This window comes from Mastigoproctus giganteus, chromosome 2 (genome assembly GCF_048544385.1).
Source record: "Mastigoproctus giganteus isolate SK-2022 chromosome 2, ASM4854438v1, whole genome shotgun sequence".
NCBI classification, from domain to species: Eukaryota; Metazoa; Arthropoda; class Arachnida; order Uropygi; family Thelyphonidae; genus Mastigoproctus; species Mastigoproctus giganteus.
Window position 1 is genome coordinate 18,727,859 of NC_143576.1, and position 23,956 is coordinate 18,751,814.

Below are 23,956 nucleotides of genomic sequence, written 5' to 3' on the forward strand. Positions count from 1 at the left end.
TTGTTTGATTATATCTCATATTGAGAATACCTTCACAACGAGTTGCCATGGTATTGCACTACCGTAAATAAGTAACGCTTCACCTATGAAGAACACTAATGTTACTTATTCTCAGTGGATACCATCACCCAGACGGCACCACTTTGAAGCTACTGTCTTCTCATTGGTGGGTGGGTGGGCAGGTACTCTGTTGTTGCAGTAGTGACAACCCGTTTATGAAGTATAACTCCACAATATGAGACATGCCTGATGGTGTGCATGGTTTTATCTAAAATATATTTCTTGGCTAAATGCCTAAAAGTATGAAAGAATTCATTTACGCACACGCACAATTTCTACTTCCAAGGTAGTTTTAATGCATAGTTTGATTATATCTCATATTATGAGTACCTTTATAATGAGTTGCCACAGTATTGCACTACATATGCTTCACCTATTGGAGAAGACTAATGTTACTTTTCCTCGGCAGATACCACCACTTAGACGGCACTGAGGCGCTTCCTTAGCCAGGTGGGCAGGAGCAGCAGTGCGTAGTACACGCTTCTTGATTAGACCGGGGTTTGAGCCAGTCACCACCAAATACGGAGGATTCGGAAAGGTCAGGGAATGACCACTACATATCCCCGGAGCAATATGGCCGTGGTTGCTAATGCTCCTAAAAAAAAAAAAAAAAACCAAGACGGCACTGTTTGAAAAATGGTATGGGATAAAACACTGTGTATCCACATACTGTTCCTATTAGACTTAAGAAAGCAAAAAGGTGTAGGAAAGTGATAGTAGGAGAGGAAAAAGAAGAAATGCTGTCAAAAGAGGAAAAGGACAGTTACTCCTCACACTCACTCACTGAACTAAACCACTCATAAATATTCCGTATAGGCAATGCTTCCCCATTAGGGAAGACTTATCTATTCGCAGTAGATGAGGGCCCCATCAAGACCCCCCCCCCCCAACACATACAGATGGCACCGTTTTGAAGTTGATTGCTTCTCGTTGGGTAGGTAGGTACCCTGTTGTTGTTGCGGTAGTGACAACCCAGTTATGAAGTGTAACTCCACAACACAATATGAGAGATCCCTCATGGTGTGTGTGATTTAATCTAAAAGATATTTCTTGACTGCCTAAGAGTATGAAGGAATTTATTTATGCATGGGTAATTCACACACATTATTTCTGCTACCAAGGTAGTTTTAATGCATTGTTTGATTGTGCAGTACCATCCGAGAAGTAGTGCAATACCATGACAACTTGGTATTGCACAACTTGATATATCTCATATTGTGAATACCTTGTTGTGAAGGTATTCACAATATGAGATATAATCAAACGATGCATTAAAACTACCTTGGTAGTAGAAATGATATGTGTGCATTACCCATGCATAAATAAATTCTTTCATACTCTTTTAGGCATTTAGCCAAGAAATATCTTTTAGATTAAACCACGCACACCATCAGGCATCTCTCATATTGTGGAGTTACACTTCATAACTGGGTTGTCACTATTGCAACAATAGGGTACTTATCCATCTACCGATGAGAAGCCAGTAAGCTTCATAATGGTGTCATCTGGGTGGAGATATTTACTGAGAATAAGTAACGTTAGTCTTCTCCATAAGTGAAGCATTACTTATTTGAGGTAGTGCAATACTATGGTAACTCATATTGTGAATATCTCATATTGTGAAGGTATTCACAATATGAGATATAATCAAACGATGCATTAAAACTATATTGGTAATAGAAATGATGTGTGTGTGTGCATTATCCATGCATAAATAAATTCCATCATATTTATAGTTGTCTGACGTGGGATGTTTTGATATTAAATGACAAACTACCACTGGAGTGATGTCCAGATATTAACACTAGGGCAGTGTAAGTGAAATAATGGATTTTTATCTTATATTTAGTATTTCAAACAATCTTGTTATCCAAAGGGTGGTGGTGGGGGGGGGGAATTCCTGATTACCTTACTTTCAGTGCAGAAAGTGCAAGAAAAAGGAAACCAAAACTGTGTGGAAAGTTGACATAGGAATTGGTGTTTCTTAATGAACATTGTGCTGGAATGAATTTTTTATGACTACTTTTCCAATTAAAAAATAATCAATGATGAATTCTTTCAATTTTAATTTTGGTGTTATAATTTGAGTTTTAGAACTTGTATTATCTCTCCTTTTCTCTCTTTCTGTTTTTTGAGATTTAATAACAGAGTTCAAAATCTAGTTGGGATAAAATTAAGTGGTTATTTGATACTTATTTCATAGTCGTTCATTGTACTTGGGAACCAAGTGTTTTTATAACTTTAAACTTGATAATCTATCCTTGATATACTGCCTTTCATATAAGTTCATTAAAGAAATTTTGGGAAAATTTCTTGAAGTTATAAGAGTTTTTTAATGGCCTTGATTGTGATGTAATATTTTCTGACCTCTCCTTATAAATAGCACTTATACTGGTAATTACAGTAAAAGTGCAGTTACAGGGCTTAAAGTAGATTGTCCTACTGATATATCGAGGTATTTAGAATAAAATATTGCAATATTGTCACTTAGAGGCATGCTGAATTTTTGAGTAATGGAGCGGACCAGGCTCATCATCATAAAACATTACTTGCTGAAAGTCATTATCTTGCGTATCTAGCCAATTAGCAACAAATGATCACTGGCCATCAGTTTACTAAAATGGTCACAGATAATATAATCAGTAAATGTGTTGTTCCATCAACATTTCATCATTGACTTATTGCAGCAGACATTAACACACACACACACAAAAAAAAAAATGTTTTCAAATTTAGAGAATCAGATGTTTCCAGGAATGGTGCATTATATACAGGGTGTCTCAAAAATATTGGTACAAACATTTAGGGGAGGTAAGTAATATCTAAAGGAATGTGAATCTCAAAGGAACCCATAACCGGAAACGTCATGGGAAAGTAGTAGCAGAGGCACAAGAAGCAGAAATGACACAAGACAGTAATTAGTGGCAAACATTTATTTGACATAATATTAACAATGGAGTACGAGATGGATGCATTTCATGATGTTACAACAGATGCTTGAAGGTTCCACCATGAGATGCGATGCATGACACTGACGCAGCATGGATTGGCGGACACGGTCGAACACACCTGGAGTTTCTATGACAGTAGCAGCAGCAGCAGTGCAGACGAGTCTTGCCCCGAGATCCATTTCTGTCTCCACATGCGATTCATACACGATAGATTTGAGGGTTCCCCACAGAAAGAAATCAAGGCTCGATAAATCAGGTGAGCGTGGGGGCCAGGCAACGGGTTCACCACGGCCAATCCATTGACGCCCAAAATGCCTGTTCAAATGGTCACGAACACACCTTCCATAATGGGCAGGTGCCCTGTCATGTTGAAACCAAATGTTGCGTCTCACATTTGCTGGAACATCATCAAGTAACCCTGGTAGAACTTTTTCAAGAAAGATAAAATTTTTAGCAGAGTTGATGCAGGATGGTAACAGGTATGGGCCGACTAAGCAGTCACCGACCGTACCTGCTCACACATTTATTGCGAAGCGATGTTGTGCCGCATGGGGTCGCATACCGTGTGGGTTGTCGTGAGCCCACACACGAGCATTGTGCTGATTGAATAAGCCTTCCCGAGTGAAATAAGCCTCATCCATGAACAAAACATAGGCTGGAAAATTCAAGTCTTGAACACTTTCTTGGAGAAACCACTGCACAAAAGCCACACGTGCAGAATGACCTTGGGGGAGCAGTAACTGAACCCTTTGGAGATGAAAGGGGTGTAAGGAATCATCATGCCAGACTCGCTGTACACTGCAACGAGACACTCCTAAGGCAGAAGCAACGGCACGTGGGCTGGCAGTAGGATTATTCTGGACGGCATTCAACACACTTTCTTTCATGGCGGGAGTTCGCGTTGAATGTAGTCTGCCCGCACTGCTCCTGTTACCTCTAAATGCCCCATAATCATACAAATTTTGATGCACATGTGCAAACAAACGGTGGTCCGGTACATGTCTGTCTGGGAAGCGTTCTCCATAAATTCGTTGAGCGGCTCGTCCATTGCTCTCTGCTAATCCATATGCTAGGTGCATGTCTGCCAGCTCACAGTTCATATATCGATGCATGCTCTTCGTGTGGCGGCGACTACTGCTTGAATGAGTAAACCAGAAATTTTCCCTCTCACGAACTGATGAACAGTGCCGTGTACCGGCTTACAGTGACGTTTCCGGTTATGGGTTCCTATGTGATTCACATTCCTTTAGATGTTACCTACCTCCCCTAAACGTTTGTACCAATATTTTTGAGACACCCTGTATAAATTGGGAGTCAACATAGTGGCCCCAAGTAATTTCAATTAATTAACAAAAAAGCAGAACATTTGTGCAGCCCAAATTAGACAAGGAATATTGTTTGTTTTCTTTCAGAAATCTTCTCTGATGCACACTTATTGTAGATCAGATTAGTGTATGGAGGTCAGCCTCACTCTGATAATTCTCCATGTCTGCAGCATCCTGCAAACTACATCATTTTAGAGTTTCACTGTCTGATAAGAGCTCTCTCTCATGCATTTCATCCAGGAAAGTTATTACCTCTTACCTTGGAATTGGTGAAAAAATGGTCAGTATAGCTAGAAGTACAATGTTAAAATACATTTAAGCAGCAATAAAAAGTTAAAACAAGTACTGAGATTTTCATCACCTCCAGCTTCATCCCTATTGAAAGTCCAGGATACCATCTGTCAAACTTACCAGTGCCGTAAACTGTACAGCACATTAAGCAGACATATCAAAACATAAAAATGGTGGCACGCATAAATGAGATGTTCTTATCATTCTATAGGAGAGCTTCATAACCTGCATATCCCAAGGTCCTAAAAACTAGGAGGAACAGCATGAGAAAAGAAGCATTTTTTGAAGCATTTCATATTCACTCTACTGCAAACAGATAAACTATTATCAGTAGATATCATACTGAAACAAAGACAGTAATTATGTCCTCTCTTGCCCTGTTTTTTCTGACCTCAGATGCTCATAGAAGGTGGAACCTCTTCTCTTATTTTTGCTCCACCAGTGAAAACCAAGTCCTCTCTGATTAGCACTATAATGCCACTTAGTCATTCATCTCAGTTAGTAGCTCTAAGAAGGAGCCAGCTAGTCAGCAGCAAAAGACTCTCCCATCAGGTTAAAAAAATATTGTTCTCCTCAGGAGTGATCAAGTGGGAATAATTCTTAATTCCTGAAATGATTGCTCCTCTGTATAGTAAGTTATTATTACTATATTAATTTTTATCTAAAATTACCAAGCTGTTCTACTGGTGGAAACTTGAATACAGAGTTGCAATGTATTTTTCTTTAGTTTTAGATATTTATGTAAATATTCAGGTACTCTTTAATTTCATTGTTTTTTTTTCTTGGTAAAGAGTTTTTAAGAATAGAAGTTATTACAATTTAAATAAGAACAACAGCTGTGTACATTGGGCTTAGATTACATAAACAAAAGGAAATAGTTCTTGTTCACAATATATACTAGACATATTCACTTGACAGATTTATCTGTTCTTGGAGAAAGCTTCACTTCATTACATGTATCGATACACTTTATTTAGAGTATAACAGATTTTCTAGACTTTGTAGTCTTTACTCAAAAATTAAGTTTTAAAATCTCTTTCTGAGATACAATTATTTGATACATTTAACATAACACATTTTCATCTCAATCTGATATCTCTCATAGAAATAAACACAGTTCAGCCTTAAGAATCTCTTGTGTGACACAATACGCTAGTAAAACCATCTCACATCACAACTTGGTGATGCTCTACTGCTACAACAACTGGCCTCAACTTCTGTCTGCCCATACTTATATCTCAATTATATCCTCATGGCTCTGTTGCATTTTATTCTAAAGATAAAGCTGGCTTATTAGCAGTTTACTTTTCTTCTAATTCTTGCATCAAATTGAATGAACTTAATAAATCTTTTATCATGTCGATCTCATTTTTTGATAGAATGTTATTAGAACAACAATTTGTTACCACAGAACTTGAATTAGATGGTGAATTATGACAAAGTGAGACTGTTTCAGCAATCTAGCTGTTCACTTTAATTCCTTAAAGCTTACTCTTGAAAGTCCGGCCCCTGAATGCCAAGCTATAGCTATTTTCTGTAAAGAGCAGCTGATTATTATAGTTTTATTCTTCTAATTTCCAGAGTTATTTAATTTTTTTTATCTTCTAAAGTAAAGAAGTTAGCTTACTTTAGAAAGGAAAGACACCTTTCTTCTTGTGTATAGGACTAACTTATGAATGCAATGACAACTAACCTTCTTTTATCATTTGGTGACTGGTGGTATCACTCCTGCCTCCATCTGGTGGGTCTGGAAACCTTAAATAAGAAATAAGCCACCCTCGCAGGGCTAAAAGGAGCAACAGTGGGCAAAACTAAACAGTCCTCTATTGATATGTTTATCTAGATCTGGATCTTTTTATCCAGACCTATATAAACATGAGCCAGATCATGATGAATCATAAATACATCCCATGTCAAGAGACAAAAAGAAAGAAGGAACAGATAATACTGCTCTCTTTTTAATGCTACACTCCATAGACTAGCCATTGAGTAAGCTCTCTCCATTTTTGATACAGAAATATCTTAAAAATGTGGCTGGCTCTCCAAAAATGGTTTGGTGACTAAGATCTGGAAATTTATTAGTAGAAATGACTGAATATAGAAATGCTGAGAGTTTTAAAAATATCTGCTTTTGGTGGAAGTTCCACAAAGTTTACCCCACATGCCACCTTAAACTCCCAAAAAGGAGTAATATCAGAATGGGATCTATTAAATGTATCAAAGGTTGAACTTGTCCATGAATTAAATAATCAAAATGTGGGACATACCAAAAGAATCATCATCAGATATGTTTTAGAGCCTGTCCCTACTGGGACAGTGGTATTAACATTTGAAACAAATCTACCCACCACCATAAAAGCTGTTTACCTCAGATGCCACTTAAGACCATACATTCCGAATACAGTTCAGTGCTTTTAGTGCCAAAAATAATTTGTTCATTCACAAAATGTCTGCAGTGGTGTAGCACTTGTTTTTCTTGCAGATCAAAAAACACACACACACACACACACACACACACACACACTATAAAACTGAAGCACAAAGCTGTTACGATAACCATTCTGCCTTCTCTAAAGAATTCATTCAATGGAAACTAGAAAAGAATATTCAAAAATATAAGATAGAATAAAAAGTGTTGTATCAAGAAGCAAAGAAACATTTTGCAGTTGTACTTACTAAATCGTTTACCTGTGCTTCAGTTACCAAGTGGCCGGGCTCAGTAGCAACTCAGACTGACTGCTCAGTCCCTCCAGATATCTCTATATCTGGTTGGACTAAATCACTCCTCTCCTGATCAAGGAGCAATCTACCTCCAAAATATTAGCATTAGCATTAGCATTAGTAGAGGCATTTTATGCAAGAAAGCAAGCTTATGCAGCATCAGCCAAAAAAAAAAAAAAAAACCCACTTCCACTTCACCCCTCTGTTCGTTCAAAATACCTGTCCAGCTGAGCCTTAAACTTATTTAGGCTATCAACCTCCACCACAAGGGATGGCAGTCTGTTCCACCAACCAACCACCCGCTGGCTAAAGGCAAATTTCCGCACGTCTATCCTACATCTGTCTTTCCTCAATTTGAATTTATGCCCTCTCAGGTGATTTTTCTGAGCTAGAGGAAGAATCCCATCAGCATTGAGCATGCTTAAACCATTCAAGGCTTTATACACCTCTATCAGATCACCTCGCTGGTGCCTAGTCTCCAGACACTGTAATTTGCAAAACTTAAGCCTTTCTTCGTAAGAGCACCCCTTTGTTCCATTCACTAATCTTGTTGCCCTTCTCTGTACTCGTTCCAGCAGCTCTACATCCTTCTTGAAATGAGGCCTCCAGACCTGTATACAGTACTCTAGGTGTGGCCTGACCATTGCCTTATACAATGGAATAATCACCTCCTTATCCCTGCTGGAAAAATTCCTGTATATCATTGACAATACTCCATGAGCTACTCTTGCAGCCCGTCTGCACTGCTCAGAGAACTTCATATCTGCCTGCACAATCACCCCCAAGTCCCTTTCATTCTCTACCACTGTCAGTGTAGTACCACAGAGTTGATACGTTGCTCTGGGGTTGCTGTTTCCCATGTGTAGTACTTTACATTTGTCAATGTTAAACTTCATTTGCCACCTCTCAGCCCATCTGCTCAACCATTCCAGATCCTGTTGCAGCAGCATAGTGTCAGTAGTGTCCTTGACAACCCTGCCAACCTTTGTATCATCTGCAAACTTGGACATTAAGCTTGATATACCATCATCAATATCATTTATAAATACAGAAAACAATAATGGACCCAACACTGAGCCCTGAGGGACTCCACTAATAACATTAGTCCACGATGAGCAGTGTCCATTGATTACCACTCTCTGTCTTCTCCCCCTCAACCACCCCTTTATCCATAGCAGCAATTTGCCTCCAATGTCACACTGCTCCAATTTGTGTAGCAGTCTTCCATGTGCAACAGTATCAAAAGCCTTTCTAAGATCCAAGTATATAATATCAAAGTTATTCCCTGCATCCAGTTCTTTTGTGACTGCATCATAGTATCCAATCAAGTTGGTCAGGCAAGACTTCCCCTTAACAAAACCATGCTGTGTCTTAGCTATAACTGAAGTCTTGTCTAAATAATCCTGCAGTGCTTCTTTAACCAGTGCCTCCATTAATTTTCCTGGAACAGAAGTTAAGCTCACAGGTCTATAATTACTTGTGTCAGCCTTTGATCCTCCTTTGTGAATTGGGGTCACATTTGCACATTTCCAGTCTATGGGTACCTCCCCTGAGTCCAAGGAAGCTCTCATAATTATGGCTAAGGGTTTGCTTACTTCCTTTGCTGCCTCCTTTAATATAACTGGATAGATCCCATCCACCCCGTGTGCCTTTCTTGTGTTTATCTTCAACAGTTTCTCCTCCACTTTACTCCCAGTTATTTCAAGATTCTGTAGCTTACTGCTAGAGTTGAATACACCTCTGGCATTCCCCTTGCTGAATAACTCCTCATGTGTGAATGTCGATGCAAAATATTCATTTAGTTTGTTAGCTACCTGAGCAGGATCATCAACAGTTGACCCATCAATATCAAGTGGACCAATCTGATTCATCCCCGCCGACCGGGCTAGCCGAGTGGGTAAAGTACCTGCCCGGCAACCCAAAGGTCTCGGGTTCGATTCCCACCTCGGGCTTGGATCAAAGTACTGCAAAAACCTTGGGAGGTGCAATATGGCCACAGAAGCCGATGTGCCAACAACTACCAAATCAAAAAAAAAAAAAAAAAAAAAAAAAAGATTCATCCCCTTCCTTCTAGAGTTTACATAAGTAAAGAACTCTTTGCTGTTTTTCTTTGCATCCCTTGCCAAGGATTTCTCGTAATCTGCCTTCGCCTGCCTAACCTCCTTTGTAACTTGGTTGCATATCAACTTGTATCTATCATAGGCTTCTGTGTCATGTGTTAATTTGTAAGTATCCCATGCATTTTTCTTCTCTGCCATATGCCTCATTAGTTCATCTGACATCCATTTTGGCCTAAACCTTGAACAATATTTCTTAGTTGGTATGTAAAGCCTAGTAGCTTCCAAGATAAGTTCTTTGAATGCTTCCCATTTTGAATTTGCTGTTGGTAACATCATCAGTTGGTCCCACTGTATAGAATTTAAATACTGTCTCAGTCCATCGTAGTCGCCTTTACGGAAGCAATAACCCTTCCCTTTACCCATAATGGTAGTTACCTCTTTCAGTAAATCCCACTTCAGCACACTGTGTTCACTGCCACCTAGTGGTTCATTTATCTGCAGATTCTTAATGCATGAAGAATCACTGCTGATAATCAAACCAAGAGTATTACTCCCTCTAGTTGCCTCCCGAACATGCTGATGTAGAAAACAATCATCCAATAAATCCACAAAAGCCCTGCTAGTGTGTGAGTAACCAGCCCCCAAATTCCAGTCAATATCTGGGAAATTAAAATCTCCCATTATAAGACTCTCTGATTTACTGGCCCACTATTTCCCTGTACAGTTCCTTATTATACTCATCAGAGTCATTAGGCCTATAGCACACTCCTACTCTCAATTTTGATCTCCCAATGCTTATGTCACACCAAACTGACTCAACACTGCACTGTCCAGCGATGTCGACTGGCTTCACTTCCTTGGTTTTTATGTGTTTCTTAACTAATAGCATAACCCCTCCCCCCTTCCTATCCTTTCTGTAGGCGTTGTACTCCCCAAATTGCAGTTCTGCATCCCTTATATCTGTGTGACACCACGTCTCTGATATCCCAACAATATCTGCCTTTGATGTTTTGAGCAATACCTCAAATTCATCAAATTTATTTACTAAACTCCTAGCATTGGTGTACATGCAAGTATACCTGCACTTGTTTCTATTCTTAGCTACCCTAACAGAACCCATGTGTTTACTTGTACCGCAATGGCTCCCAGCAGTCTCTGAAATACCATGCATCTTGTTTTTCAGGCTTCTGCTCATTCTAATAGAAGCAGTGCAAGAATCTCTTTCACCTCTGCCAGTGACTACTGTCAATCTATTGGTCTTTGTCTCCCCCCAAGCTAGCAGTTTTCCGACCCACCTAACACTGCCTCGATAGCATCAGCAAATATTCTTGCACCCTTTCTATTTAAGTGTATCTCATCCCTGTAGAAGCAATCTCTCCTGTTAACAAGTACAGTCCAGGCTGAAAAAAATTCTACCCCTTGAGCCTTGCACAATCCCTCCAGGGCCGAATTGATCGACAAGGCTCTCATCATATACTCCCTCCTATCGTGTCTGGGCAGAATTGCAGACACTTTCAAATTCAACCCTAATTCTCGGCTTTTGTTCAACAGTGACCTGTACTTGTTAAGTAATTCTGCCGGTCTCCTACTCTTAATATTATTAGTGCCAACGTGTACAACTATATCACCTTTTGTGCCCTTAAAAGATGATATTCGCTCTACAACGTCATCAACCTTTGCCCCTGGCAGACATACCCTGGTCCTGTTCCACCTATCTTTTTTACAAAGCATGTTTCCCGTTTCCCTGACAATAGAGTCACCAACAACTACTAGTTCCTTCGGGACCAGCGCATTCTGCCTTGGGGGTTGTTTCTGTGTCACGCGATGTCCAAGTGCAAGCTCTGGCGTTGATGTGGGCAGCTGAGAGCTTGATGGGCCCCTCAATTTAGTTTCTTCGAGGGCATCCACCCTGTCCTTCAAGCTCTCATATAGGCCCACAAGAACGCCGAGTTGTTGCCTGATATCGATACACTCCTTGCATCGCGCACACACAAAGACATCCCCCTTGGCAGTATCATGTCCCGTACCCGATTGCTCTGCAAACATCAAGCAAACAGTGCATTTTATAAGGCTGTGAGTCAGAGGACAACTGCACCCCTCAGTTCTGCTCTGAGCCACAGCGCTTCCATCAGCTTGAGCCTTTTGCTTTGCTGCTCTGGTCTGAGTCATGATTCTATTAATTTATTAATTAATTATAATTAATTATGTTATGTTATTAATTATGTTAAATATAATTAATTATATTACGTTTGTAATTTAAGTCATTATATGTATTTATTTAAACGTACAATTTAACTGCTAACGAAGTTCAACTAACGCTATCTAGTACGGCATACAACTATCGTATCACAATGGCGGGAAAATTACGAACGGTAGCGGAGTTGAAACACGTGGAAACCTTTACCGATACTTTTATGCAATTACAAGGCCGAGTAAAGAATAAATACACCAAGTTAATCAGAAAATCACAAAATAATGTTATACTACTAAATTTAAATCAAAAGTTTTAGAAAAACAATGATTTCAAATCAATAAATAAGAAAAATCCACTTAGCGGCTTGGGACACGACCGTCTCTAGTAGCCTCGTCAGCAGACTCGAACAGGAATTAAAAAGGAATATGCTACTCAAGGAATATGCTACTCAAGAATATGGAATATGCATTGATGGACATTGATGAAATGTCCATCAATGCATATGATATGATGGACATTGATGAAAAAGTAGATGCAGATGATATAGTTCTTGAAATTCAGCCATAGGATTATGTTGACACGGGAAGGCCAATGTTCCGTTCTTGAAATTCATTCATAGGATTACATTGACAAGGGAAGGCCAATCTTTACAAAGAAACATAGGCAAAATTAGAGTAGACATGACAACTGCAGTGTCTGTAAGTAAGCAGACACACCAGTTAAAACTAAACAATGCATACAGCAATTCAATGGAATTGTTGTGGACTTTGTGCTAATTTAAATGACCTATATGATCTCTGAAGTGAATATTATCCTGTTGCAGCATGCATATAAGAAACAAACATGACAACTGCAATGTCTATAACAATAAAACACAGCGCCATGTATAGAAAAGATAGAAACTCTTTTAATACAGTACATGGAGGAGTAGCACTTAGTGAATGCTTTAATTCCCCTCTACACCTGTCCCCCGACAAGCATCCTTGGAGGCACTTGCAGTCCACATCACCATTGGCATAACAGTAATATTATTTTCATTTTATCTGTCACCAAACCACACATGCACCCTGATGAATTAGTAAGACAAATACCTGCTTTCTTCTGTATTCTAGGTGAATGCAATGCCCATCACCCTCTATGGGGTTATCATCTTGACTGCAGAGGTTAAATAATTGAAAAATTTTTAGATAAACATATAACCTAACTATATTAAACACTGGTGATCACACATGTGCATTTACCGTATAGCTCAAGCTCTTCTGTTGATCTTTCAGTGTGTTCTCCAACAATATTTCATCTCATAGACTGATCAGTTACCAACAACTCTCATGGCAGTGACCACTTCCTGATCACCTGTAATTTCTGCACAAGTTCTCCTCAGAGTAACATTAGAACAACCTGTTACTTCCACCTCTGTGATAACATGTTAGTAGTAGTGGCATGTGATGCAAGAAAGCTTATGCAGCATCAGCTAAAAAAAAAAAATCACACCATTCCCTCCAAATTCCTGTCTAGTTCCTCCTTAAATTTATTTAACCTATCAACTTCCACAACGACAGATGGAAGTTTGTTCCAGCAATTAACCACCCGCTGGCTAAAGGCAAATTTCCACACATTAATTCTACATCTGTTTTTTCTTAATTTGAATTTATGCCCCCTTAGGTTCGTAATCTGAACAAGTGGAAGGATCCCATCAGAATTTAGCATGCTCAACTCATTCAAGGCCTTATCAGATCACCTCAATCAGATCACCGTGCAGGTGCCTAGTCTCCAGCCACTGCAGTTTGCAGAACTTAAGTCTCTCTCTTGGTAAGAGGATCCCTTCATTCCCCTCACCAATTTTGTTGCCCTTCTCTGTACACACTCAAGCAAATCTACATCCTTCCTAATATGAGGTCTCCAGGCCTGTACGCAGTACTCAAGGCCTGGAGTACTGTTATGTCCTCAGCTAAAGATAAATTTGACTTATTAGCATCTTACTTTTTCTCTAATTTGTGCATTGATGATTTTGGTAAATCACCTCCTACCATACTAAACACATTCCAGTCAATGCTTTCTGTGGTCTTCTTGATGTATAAGGACATTAGAAGTATTCTGAACAGTCTTGATGTCAAGAAGTTTCTAGATCCTGATGGCAATTGCCCACTTGTTTTCAAAACCTGTACTCCTGAGCTTGCTCTGTTATGTGTTGCCTTTTTACTCTTATTTTGCCAGTGCTAAAACAGGTGATAAATCCTTCCCTTCTGATTATTGTCCCATTGCACTTATCTCTATTCTTTTCAAAGTAATGGAGAAGCCATTAAACACTAGCTCTAACACTGTCTCAAAACCTATCTGATTAAAGATTGCCGGTATGAATTCATCTGAATTAATCCACTATGGAATAGTTTGAAATTCAATTAAAATCTCTTGGAATTTCTAAGGATTTTGATTGTTTGGTATAAAGGTTTTCTGAAGAAGCTCCTATCGTATGGTTGTCGTTTGCTTTTTGACTAGTTAGCCTATCGTATGGTTGTCTTTTGCTTTTTGACTAGTTAGCCCATTTTCTCTCTGACATTTAATTATTATTGCTTAGTGTAGAGGCACCTCCGTAGCCAGGTGGGAAGGAGCAGCAGTGCATAGCACACGCTTCTTGATTAGACCGGGGTTCGAGCCTGTCACCACCAAATATGGAGGATGCGGAAAGGTCAGGGAATGACCACTGCATATTCTCGGAGCAATATGGCCTTAGTTGCTAATGCTCCTAAAAACCAAATAACAACAACAGCATAGTGTAGAGGGTTCTCTATCTGCTAACATTTCAACCAATGCTGATGTTCCCTCTGGTTCAGTTTTTTTTTCTCCCACCATTTTCCTTTTGTTTATTAATGACTGTCTTCCATGGACTAGAAATCTTCTAGTTTTGGCAGTGATAGAACATGCATTCTACCTTCCAGTTTGAGAAACCTTGCTTCTCAAACCGCTTAAACTACACAATTATCCATCAATTCTTTAAATGCTGCTCTCCAGGTAATTCATCAATGGGGTCCTGTTTTTTCTTGCAGAAAAGATTCAGCTGCTACTCTGTTCATTTTTGGTAACACTAAGATTTCTAAACAAGATCACATATTTCTATTAGGGATTACCTGGACTTCTCACCTCTCGTAAGCACATCTCAAATATTTCTTTCTCTGCACAAAAAAAAAAAAAAAAACCCGTGTGTTCCTTGTATGCCCGAAAAATGTTTATGTGAAAACATCTTTGACAAAAATCAGAACCATTTTAAAATCGAACAGCTAGAACCGAAGCTATGAACAATGTTACGTTTTATGCTCACTTTCACTACTTACTCTGCTGAATCAACATTAGTGACATTAGCATCATACTTAAGTCTGAAATATATAGTATGAACAGTGTAAAGTTTTATGCTTACACCCACTACTTACTCTACCGAATCAACGTTTGGAAGAGGTTAGTGAAATCCAAGGCAATAGCCTAATTGCTTCATTGTTGGAATCATACTTCCTGCAGTTACTACTGCAGGAAGTATGATTGCAAGAATACAAGTATTTGTATTGTTGCAATCTACATTTTCATTACATTCCATTGTTAGGTGCCTCTATGTTTTCACATTAATCATTTTCTCATTAGTGAAAGGGGCTGACTGCCACACTGCTATAGCCTTTGTGTTCAACAATGTTGAACTCAAATGCAGAGGGTTGTCAAGAGCATCGAGCAAGCTTAACCTAAGAAAATAAAGATGGAGGTAGCAATGAGTGCATAAGAATGATAGAAAAAGACTCGGGATAACATAAAAGACAAACAGAAAATCAGGCACTGGATTTAGTAGTTTCTTCAACCAGCAATGCTGCTCCATCTAACAATGATGTACCTGAAGTGGGTATTAATGTACAATGGAACATTTCTGCAATTGCAGAACAGATGAGTTTAAATAATCAAGCTCTATTATTTTTGTAAGAATATGCATTGAGAGTTTGAAACGATATTTATGAAAAATGATTTCTAGTCTGTATGCTACATTTGCAATTGTCTATGGTTTGAAAATGACACAAAGAAACCAGCTCATAAAAATACACCATCGATATGCACCACATTTCCTGATGTTGACATCAGCGGGATCCTTGTGCGTAATAGCTGTAGAGAATCACTTAAAAACAAAACCATTCCAGAGCTATCTAAGTCAAACAGCTTTGTCTACCCAGAAATTCCATCGTATTTACCAAAGTTGGATTTAGTGACACAGAGGCTTATTTCTCCTCACTTACCACCATGCAGATAAGGCACATGAGACACACACACATATGGACAATATGGCATTCTGGGCCAAGTAATCAATGCACCTGTTTCAGTCAACAGGATGGTCCATCACTTGCCAAGGTTGATTTACGATGATAATTGTATAAATGTGCCTATAAAATTCAAGAAAATACACAAATTTGAGAAAATACGGCAGATTCGAGATCTGACTTTGCAGATCTCAAATCTGTCGTATGGTGCAATATTGGTCTCGCATCTGAGGTCATGCCCCAAAACTACTCTACTCATAGATTCTATCCAAAAGAGGGTAGTTGAGTTAATTAATGACCCTTCTCTTACATATTCTCTCCTATCTCTGCCATACAGATGTGTCCACTTCCTTCTTGAATTTTCTGTAGATGTTTTCCATTGGCAGTATTTTTTTGAAATGGTATCTATAATTCCATAGCTTCCCAAGAAGTCTGAACATGTGCCTCACTTCCAAAGAAGTCTGAACATGTGCCTCAGCTAGTCAATATCTATTCACTGTCCAACTTAAAAGTCATAGAACTAACTTTTTCTCTTCCTCATTTATCAAAAAAACAGAAACAGAATTTTTTTCCCTTTTTTTTTTTTTGAACAACCTTCTTTCAATTTTTTTTCCCTAAAAATTACAGTCTACAGAAATAATATTTTCTGCCTTCTCAGCCTTCAGTCCATGCACAGTACTAAAGTACAAGAGATTCTTATACCTTTTCTATTTGGGATTATCATTAAAAAATCACTAATCAAATATATCATTTCTTTTTAGGATGAAAGATTGGATATGACTGCCTTTTCCTAGCATTCCAGTTTCAGCTCATTTTTTTTGGAATAACTGAAAGATTGATTCTTGTTGCCTATCTGCGATTATTTGTGGTCATAGCTGTGATTGAATCAGTTTTTTGTGGTTTAGGTTTTGCACTTTTTTTTAGAGATTGATGATGCAGTTTTTGCAGGTGGTAAATGCATGACCTCTGCATTTAGGTGATCCATGGATGGTTTTGGTATTACATGCCCCTAATATCTCCTTTAGGGGAGACAGATACATCTCTCTCTCTCTCTCTCTCTCTCTCTCTCTCTGTGTTGAAGTCTGGATTGAAGTCTAGGAAACCAGCAGCATTTTTCAGATATTGCTGTATGACAAGAAGAGTTTGTTTAGTGAATTGTTGGATAGGGAATGGTATATTACAATCAAAGGATATCCTGCTTAATCATCTCTTTTATGTTTCTGACATGTTGGACAGGACGTCTTGTGTAATCGAGACCCACTAATTTAATCTTTTGTCGATGAATACTTAAATTGTTGAACTGGGCTATTAAAATCAATTTTTGTGATGAAGGATTTGTGACAAAGGATCCTACAAATAATTACCCTTATTTGTAGGTTTATGATATAATTTGTGTAGATTTTGGTGACACTTCTTGTTAATGTTAAACTGTTGTTTTCTTCATTTTCTATTGTGAATTGCATCTACATTATTTCAACTCAAGAAAGATTTCAACTTTCATCTACATTATTCAACTCATGAAAGATTGCATTTATGGTATCTGGTTGCCAATAAGTAGATAATCATCTACGTATATTCCATAAAATTTAAAGGACAGGGAAAGTACTTGGAAATGATGTGATTTTTATATCAGAATTTTACCAGAAGGTAAAATTCTGAGAGGTGTCCACTAATAGAACTGCCCATCAAATACTTGTTGGTAAAATACTCCTTCATGGGTGAAATAATTGGCTGATAACAGTATATTTAGTAAGTTTACTATGTCAGTGATTTTTAATTTTGTCCTGTTTTTTAGTGTGGGATCGCTGCATACCAAATTCTGGTATGCAGTGATATATACCAAATAGCTTTTACTACTTTTTGAGGATGTACATTTATATGTAGCGATTTTTATCGAAACAATGTAATTTTTCATCAGATTCTAATTTTATATTACTAACTGACGAAAATAGATATTCTGTATTCTTTATGCAGTATTTGGAGTAATTCATTAGCAGTTTTAGTAAGTTGAGAATAAATTTGCAAAGTTTGCTGTTGATGTATTTTTGAGACTTACTATGGGTCTTAATGGTTTATTGGGTTTATTATTAGTGGGTCTCGATTACATAAGATGTCCTGTCCAACCTGTCATAGTATCAAGTTTTGAGACAATAGTATTTCCATAATGTTTTTGATGTTAAAACATCTATGGCGGCATCTACTACATTTTTTGACTGAAGTAAAACCAGTCAGTTGGTAATGAAATTTTCTTATGGAAATGATGCAAATGACATCACTTCCTATAGGTAGCTGTTAGATTTTAAAGGACACAAATGATGTCACTTCCTAAATGGCACTAACAATGTTAACTCAGTCACTAACGATCCATTAGAGTAAGTAGCAGGTGTGAGTATAAAATGTTGCATCATTCATACTAAGAGATGGAAATTACATCACTTCCTAAATGATGTTAACTCAGTCACTAACATTGATTCAGTTGAGTAAGCAGCGGGTAGTAATATTATGCAAAAATAAAAGCTTCGAATCCACAAAAGAAGCCTCTTGTGTTAACAAAAGAATGAGTTTAAAAACATAGAGAAAATATGCCTAAGTCTGCTAATTACATGTAAGTAAGTAAGTAAGTAAGTAGTGGGCTTAAGCATGAAACGTTACATCTTTCATAACTTCAGTGGCTGTTAGATTTTAATAGCTGTTCAATTAAACTATTTAAATGGTTTTGATTCAAGAATGCAAATAAAATAATCACTTTAACAAACAACAATCACTTGCAGTAGTTTTTGGTTGTAAAGTCATACTAGTCTACTAATGGATTTTAACTATTGAATTGCAAAAATACCAAATTAATCTCAGTTAACAACCTATAAGAATATTATGAAGATGGCTAAAACTTCATCTGAGCGAAATTGAAACAATTATGCAAGAATAAAAGCTTCAGTGCCACCGAAGAAGCCTCCCATGTTGACCAAAGAACAAGTTCAGAAACATAGAGAACGAAAAAACATGCAGTTTAATAAAAGCTGCTTCTCAAGATTTTGATCATCAAATTTCTACATTGACTTCTCATCAAGAAGCTGGACCGTCGACATCGCAAAATTATATTCAAGAATTTCCTGAAGATTTTGATCCAGAAGATTTGAGTTCAAATGAATTACCTGAGGATTTTCAATTGATTCCTGAACCAGCTAAACAGAGTATACTGCAACAACCAGCTTTGATTGCATCATCCAAAAAGAAACAAAATCATATTTCAGCTGACCCACCTGTTGTATACCCTCCACAAATTTCAAAAATAGTTGAGCATGAAATCGTTTACAAGAAGATCGAACATGACCACAAGTCCTATAAAGAATTTGGACGACAAAAAATACATTTGGAGCTGTTTGTGATATCTGTGATCGATTATGGTATGGAAATTATGTAAAATTGTGCACTCCAGGAAGGTACTAGTTACTTCTAGAATTTCCAGCTGCAGACGTAATGATTATGAAAGCTTGTAATACTTCTCGAGCATCTCTCAAAAATTATTCCATTCCAACATTTTCAAAGAGCAACTCATCTGCCTCTATTGGATTTAGTGACCAAGTGTCTTATTTCTCCTTGCATACCATTCATACAAATTAGAAGACTAAGACATGGTTTTGGCCAATACAGAATTTAGGGCTATATTATAAATGTTCCTGTAAATGTTAATTCAATGGTCAATCATTTGCCCTGGAGAATGGATATACAATTATTGCATTTATGTTCATATCAGATGTAAGAAAATTCACAAATCGAGTTATTTAATGGGCTTGGTTCGTAAATGAGATGTTAAGGGTTTGGTTAAAGTATCTACTTACAACTCCTTTGTATCATCTGTGTGGTATCGAATTGACAAAGCATTCTTCAATGAAGACATGGAACACAGTGATGCTCCTACATGTGATGAAATGAGACAAGCTATACCTGTTGACGAAAGTTTAATTGCTCAACAACAAACTCTTTTGTGGAGCAATGACAAATATTTACGAATAGCTCCTACCATAAAGGTTACTTTTTGACGAACATGCCGAAGAATTGTCCTATCCTAGCATTTACTTTGGCCAGTATCTAGAGTTTACGGATAATTTAAAAGTTACACCGTTTATGATGGCATCGAGTGAACTTCGTCGTTCAGATCAGCGTGGAGTCATGCCTTATCTTCTTTATATGGCCACAGAAATAATGAGACTAAGAACCCGAGATTCGCTAACAGTTGCTTTTAATTATGTTGGAAAGGACACTAAGTTCACCAAAGAACAAATCCAGTCTCAAGAATACGTCCACATCTGCATTGAAAACAATTTAGCATTTTTGTAATCAGTTCTTAATTCAACTTATTACTGGACACAATGTAAAAGAGATCTGTTTGTGGTGATCAGACGATTGGGTAAACCTACGTTCTTAACTTTGAGTGCAAATGAAATTGATTGGCCTACATTTCTAAAAATTTTATTCAAATTAAAATATGATGATTTGGATATCCCTGACGAGCAAGCAGTAGTGCTTCATTTTATGAAAAAGGCAACTTAGTTAATGAAGGTGCCATAATGTGTACAATTCATTTTAATAAACTTGTGGATTGTATTTTAACTTTACTTCAGTCTAAGCATTTCAGTCCATTTTTACAATATTACTTTGTCAACTATTTTAAACGGATCAAATGTCAAAATCGTAGCAGTCCACATGCCCACATTCTTTTGTGGCTTAATAATGCTCCTAAAGAACCTATGGGAAACAGTATGAATGCAATGATAGCTATTAAAAATCAGCTCATGTCTGTTTCTACTGCAAAAGCCTCCAGTAATATTAAACTTCAAACTTACTTGTTACAAAATGATCTTGTTACTACCGACAAACAGGTTTGTTGTTTTGCAGCTCCATTTATGCCATCACGATATACAATGATTTTAATTCCCATGCCAAAAGCAAAAGCTCTACGGGTTAAATATAATGCTAAATACAAGAAATTATGGAAGAATATAGAGGACACAAATATACTAGCATCAATCACTTCTTTAAAAAAAATTGCATTCATTAGAATCATATTATATTGATTTTCTTCGAACTGTATTACTCAGCCAAAAGTCTTTCTGAAATGCGAGCCTCATCAAACATGGCATAACCCATTCAGTCCTTTTGTGTTTAGCATTTTAAAGCGTAACATGGGCATTCAATTCATCAAGGAAGAATATTCTTGTGCTGCTTATGTCATCAAATACGTAAATAAGACCAATTGTGGGATTAGCGCTTTACAGCATAAAATTATTGAAATAATGAACGAGTATCCTGAATTTGACATTGAAATTACAAGAAAATTAAGCATTGCCATGCTCAACTCTATTGAAATTACTAGTCAAGAGGCTGCTTGTTATTTGCTTCATCAACCAATGTCCAAGAGTTCAGTTGTTGTAACTTATATACCTACTTTGTGGCTCATTGAGCGACAGTGTAATAGAAAATCGATCAAAGAAATGGAATGAGAAAATATGGGTGACAATTCTACTGACATTTGGAAAGAGAATTGTTTTGATAAGTATGAGAAAAGACCTCAAGAACTAGAAAATGTTACTTTAGCTGGCTTGTTTCCAATTATACTTGCACTTCGGGATGTCAATATTGACTTTGTGAATATCCAAAAATACTTCAATATCAAAATTATGATATGCCTAATGACTTGAATGAATATAAACGAGAGATGGTTACTCTTCATTTACCTTTTTGAAGTGAGAGGAAATACTTTCTGAAATTAAATTTCTCGCTTTGTATGATGAACACGAACAAGTTATTTTAGAACTTTCAGGGGGCAACTAGAGGGAGTAATACTCTTGATATTTGATTATCAGTAGTGATTCTTCATGATTAAGAATCTGCAGATAAATGAATCACTAGGTGGCAGTGATCACAGTGCGCTGAAGTGGGATTTACTCAAAGAGGTAACTACAATTAGGGGTAAAGGGAAGGGTTATTGCTTTCGTAAAGGCGACTACGATGGACTGAGACAGTATTTAAATTCTATACAGTGGGACAAACTGATGATGTTACCAACAGCAAATTCAAAATAGGGAGCATTCAAAGAACTTATCTTGGAATCTACTAGGCTTTACATACCAACTAAGAAATATTGTTCAAGGTTTAGGCCTAAATGGATGTCAGATGAACTAATCAGACATATGGCAGAGAAGAAAAATGCATGGGGATAAATACAAATTAACACGTGACACAGAAGCCTATGATAGATACAAGTTGATCTGTAACTAAGTTACAAAGGAGGTTAGGCAGGCGAAGGCAGATTACGAGAAATCTTTGGCAAGGGATGCAAAGAAAAACAGCAAAGAGTTCTTTACTTATGTAAACTCTAGAAGGAAGGGGATGAATCAGATTGGTCCACTTGATATCGATGGGTCAACTGTTGATGATCCTGCTCAGGTTGCTAACAAACTAAATGAATATTTTGCATCGACATTCACACATGAGGAGTTTTTCAGCGAGGGGAATGCCAGAGGTGTATTCAACTCTGGCAGTAAGCTAGAGAATCTTGTAATAACTGAGAGTAAAGTGGAGGAGAAATTGTTGAAGATAAACACAAGAAAAGCACCTGAGGTGGATGGAATCTATCCAGTTATATTAAAGGAGGCAGCAAAGGAAGTAAGCAAACCCCTAGCCATAATTATGAGAGCTTCCTTGGACTCAGGGGAAGTGCCCATGGATTGGAGATGCAAATGTTACCCCAATTCACAAAGGAGGATCAAAGGCTGACACAAGTAACTATAGACCTGTGAGTTTAACTTCTGTTCCAGGAAAATTAATGGAGGCACTGGTTAAAGAAGCACTGCAGAATCATCTAGACAAGACTTCAGTTATAGCTCGGACCCAGCATGGTTTTGTTAAGGGGAAGTCTTGCCTGACCAATCTGATTGGATACTATGATGCAGTCACAAAAGAACTGGATGCAGGGAATAACTTTGATATTATATACTTGGATCTTAGAAAGGCTTTTGATACTGTTGCACATGGAAGACTGCTGCACAAATTGGAGCATTGTGACATTGGAGGCAAATTGCTGCTATGGATAAAGGGGTGGTTGAGGGGAAGAAGACAGAGAGTGGTAATCAATGGACACTGCTCATCATGGACTAATGTTATTAGTGGAGTCCCTCAGGGTTCAGTATCGGGTCCATTATTGTTTTCTGTATTTATAAATGATATTGATGATGGTATATCAAGCGTAATGTCCAAGTTTTCAGACGATACGAAGGTTGGCAGGGTTGTCAAGGACACTACTGACACTATGCTGCTGTAACAGGATCTGTAGAGGTTGAGCAGATGGGCTGAGAGGTGGCAAATGAAGTTTAACATTGACAAATGTAAAATACTACACATAGGAAACGGCAACCCCAGAGCAAAGTATCAACTCTGTGGTACTACACTGACAGTTGTAGAGAATGAAAGGGACCTGGGGCAATGAAAGGGCAGGCAGATATGAAGTTCTCTGAGCAGTGCATATGGGCTGCAAGAGTAGCTCATGGTGTATTGTCAATGATATATAGGAATTTTTCTAACAGGGATAAGGAGGAGATTATTCCCTTGTATAAGGCAATGGTCAGGCCACACCTAGAGAGGCGCCTCCATAGCCAGGTGGGAAGGAGCAGCAGTGCATAGCACATGCTTCTTGATTAGACCGGGGTTCGAGCCCGTCACCACCAAATACGGAGGATGCGGAAAGGTCAGGGAATGACCACCGCATATCCCGGAGCAATATGGCCTTAGTTGCTAATGCTCCTGAAAACCAAATAACAACAACAACAACAACAACAACAGCCACACCTAGAGTACTGTATACAGGTCTGGAGGCCTCATTTCAAGAAGGATGTAGAGCTGCTGGAACGAGTATAGAGAAGGGCAAAAAGATTAGTGAATGGAACAAGAAGGATGTAGAGCTGCTGGAACGAGTATAGAGAAGGGCAAAAAGATTAGTGAATGGAACAAACGGGTGCTCTTACAAAGAAAGGCTTAAATTTTGCAAATTACAGTGTCTGGAGACTAGGCA

General features: G+C 37.9%; 1 protein-coding gene across 1 annotated transcript in view; it reads left to right on the top strand.

Moving 5' to 3' along the window:
• The window catches only part of rictor (rapamycin-insensitive companion of Tor), a 707,794-nt gene that overhangs the window by 267,740 nt on the left and 416,098 nt on the right, over window positions 1-23,956 (top strand). The window lies entirely within an intron of this gene.